The 3,611-nt window shown below is 28.2% G+C and overlaps 1 protein-coding gene across 1 annotated transcript in view; it reads left to right on the top strand.

Annotated features, from left to right (window-relative positions):
* Window positions 1-3,611, top strand: part of LOC117171849 (metabotropic glutamate receptor 8-like) — a 697,914-nt gene that overhangs the window by 296,000 nt on the left and 398,303 nt on the right. The window lies entirely within an intron of this gene.

A 3,611-nucleotide genomic window follows, 5' to 3' on the forward strand; every position in this document is an offset into this window, starting at 1 on the left:
CCATCAGAGAAGTTGCTGAAGATGTTGGCATATCGGTTGGCTCATGCCATGCTATCTTTTCGGACGTTTTGGGCATGAGACGTGTGTCAGCGGAATTTGTTCTAAAACTGCTTAATTTTGATCAAGATCCATCGCATAACCATCGCTCAGGAGATGTTGAATGAAGTCAATAATGATCCTGATTTTCTCAGTGGAAGCATCCTGAGTCTCCAAGACCGAAAAAAGCACGTCAAGTTCGGTCAAATGTGAAGGTTTTGCTCACTGTCTTCTTTAATTACCGTGGCGTAGTGCATCAGGAATTCTTACCACAAGGTCGTACGGTCAATAAGGAGTATTACCTACAACTTATGCGCCGTTTGCGAGAGGCGATACGCAAAAAACGTCCGGAACTTTGGAAAAACGATTCGTGGCTTTTGCATCACGATAATGCACCTGCTCATTCATCGTTGCTTGTGAAAGGTTTTCTGACCAAAAGCAGCACCAGTCATGCCTCAGCCTCCATATTCACCGGATGTGGCCCGCAGTGACTTTTTTCTTTTCCCAAAACTGAAGAGACCCATGAAAAGACATCGATTTTCAACGATTGAAGAGATAAAAACTGCATCGCTGAAAGAACTCGAGGCTATACCACAAAATGATTATCCGAAGTGCTTCGATGATTGGAAAAAGCGTTGGCACAAGTGTATTATATCTGAGGGGGATTACTTTGAAGGGGACAACATAAATATTGAGGAATAAATGTATATTTTTTTAGAAAACCATAAAGTCACCTTATTTTTTTAACACATCTCGTATCTGATGTCAAAAGATCGTAAAAAAGTTCATGTTAGTGAGTTCGAACAAGAAGATAGCAGTATTCAATAACTTTAAATTTTCTTAGCAAGATTACGAGGGTTATAAACTCGAACTACGATCGTTGCTCGTAAAATTTTGATTTCTTTATTACGTATGTTGAGTAGTAAAACTGAATCTTTCGTTTTACGGGGACTCCAAACTCTTGAATTTCCACTCTTGTTAATCATAACTTCCGGATCCCTTGAGGATATGTGCCAGATACCTATAAAAGAGGATACACGAAACTTATGTGTAAAATTTCCATACGACAACACATTTTTTAGCCATTTTAAACAGATGTCTATTCTAAAAAGGGTTATAAAAAGAGTAGGGAAATAATCTATATTCAGGGGAGACCAGAGGTAAGCGCGCAAAGTTTTTCCATAGTTAATTTTTATTAATAAAATGAATTGTGGCTACGAGCGCACCTTGGGATTTCTCGAACAAATTTGTTTAATTTTATTAAAAAAATTGATTCCTCTCTCAAATTTTTATTTTGAAGGCTGAGAATAGAGTGATTTCTTCTGTCCCTGTAACACACTTCTTTAACTTTTTTTGGCGCAAGGGCACAAACGGTGATTTTCCGACCACCGGCGCTGTATATAATAATTGAGTTTCGATGTCATTTTGTCGACTTGCGTAGTGAAATATTTTTTTATTAAGATTTCCACTTGAAGCTGTTGCAATTGAATTAAAAATTCTTCATTTTGAATTGTAACTTCAAATTCTTGTCATGAGAGATCGAAATGACAATTATTTTTATCTGACTTTCGAATTATTTTTAAATAAATTAAGTGTTGGGGACTTAAAGAAAATTCCGTACTATTATCAGATATAGTGGGTATCAATCAGTGTAGATACAATTTTCACTACCGTGAAAATAAAAATCAACCTATCGATCAAGTTAAGTCTTCAAATAACAGAAAATATTTTACATCAATTTCAGTCAAGATTACAACAAAATTTCACAATTACATACCTTCAAAATATAAGTCTTTAAAATTGAATCATTTGAAAATCTACATTTTTTTAATTTAAGAATTTCCAATTGTAACTATTCAGACTTTTAGAACTTTGATCTGTATATTTTTAAAATTATAGTGTTTTTAATTTTGGAATTTTACGATTAAAAATTGTGTAATGGGAATATTTAAATTTCAAATTTCGTCAATTTTTTAAATTAAGAATTAAAAACTCTTAAACTTTGACTTTCAAAATCATTAAAATTATCACAATTTAAGATTTCTTATTGATGTATGTTTAACATTGAAGAATTTTTAAATTGAAAATCCTTAAAATTTAATAATTCTTAATCTTGTAATTTACCGAAAATGTAAGCATTTTCAATTTAGACAATGTACAATAAAAACTTGCTGTGCTCTTGATGATTTATATTAAAAATTTATACATCTCTAAAATTTAAAAAATTTGAGATTGAACAGTTTAAGATTGTGGATTTTTTAATCCCTGAAATAAATGAGTTTTTAATTTTTTAAATTATGATTAAAAATTATGCATGTTTTAAGTTTTGTATTTTGAAAATTATTCGAATTTAATGATTCAAATGCAACATTTCTTCAATTTGGTAGATTAAGAATTGAAAACATGAGCTTTTTTCAAAATCATCGTATTTTAAGAATTGAAATTATGCATTTTTCAAATAGAAAATTTTTTAAACTAGAAAATTTGCAATTAAAAATTATGCAAGTTTTAAGTTTAAAATGCGAAAATTCTGTAATATTGATGCTTAACATTTAAAATTTCTTCTCTTCGAATATATGGTTAGATCATTAAAACCAATAAAATTTAAGAATTTTTATCTATAAATCTTTGAAATTTAACAGTTTTCAATTGTAACTTTTCAGAATTGTAGAAATGAACCGTAAATCTTTTTGATGAAAAAGTTTTTAATTTTAAAAATTAGCAATTAAGAAATTTGTATAATTATGCTTTCAATTAAAAGTTTTTTCAATTTGAAATGATAATCGCAAACTTAACTTTTGAGTTTAAAGATCATTAAAATATAAGAATTTGTATTACAAATATTTAAAATTCAAAAGTTTTTAATTGTAATTGTTCTAAGTTGTCGAAAATTAATTTATAAAAAATTTATATTTATAAATCTCTCCAATTCAAAGACTTTCAATTTGAATTTTTAAACTTTAAAATTTTAAAGTTTGAATTTTGATAATATTCAATAAATAATTTTTCAAATATTGAGTATTGAGTTTTGTCATTTAAAATTTTTCAAATTTGAAAAAATTAATTTAATTCAAGTCAATTAAAAAAATTTAATAATTTATTAGGGCTGCAAAATTTGGCGGTTTATATTTCCTCAACTTATAAATCATCAAAATCAAAGAATTTTTTTTCACAAATTATTAAAACTTGAGGTTTCATTTTTAAATTTTCATAATGAAATCTCGAATCAAACTATTTTTATAGATTTAAAACTATAAAATTATGAATTGTACACATTAAAAACTGAAGGATTTTCAATTTCAAATTTTATTTATAAACTTGTTTCAAGAAGATGTTAAAATTGTTATCTTTTTAAACAATAGACATCCCAAACTAAACTAATGGGTGATCACTAAAAGCCAATTAGGATTATAATTAACATTAAAATTGAATTTCTATAAAAGCCGATATGGGTATATTAATATGTACTTTAATCTATTGTAATATAGTCACAGCTTCCTCCTTCGATTAGATAAGCAGCCCTATATATTTGAGGGCTTCAGGGCCACTAGTTTAGTTCTAATCTTGACTTTACT

This window comes from Belonocnema kinseyi, chromosome 4, assembly GCF_010883055.1.
Source record: "Belonocnema kinseyi isolate 2016_QV_RU_SX_M_011 chromosome 4, B_treatae_v1, whole genome shotgun sequence".
NCBI lineage: Eukaryota > Metazoa > Arthropoda > Insecta > Hymenoptera > Cynipidae > Belonocnema > Belonocnema kinseyi.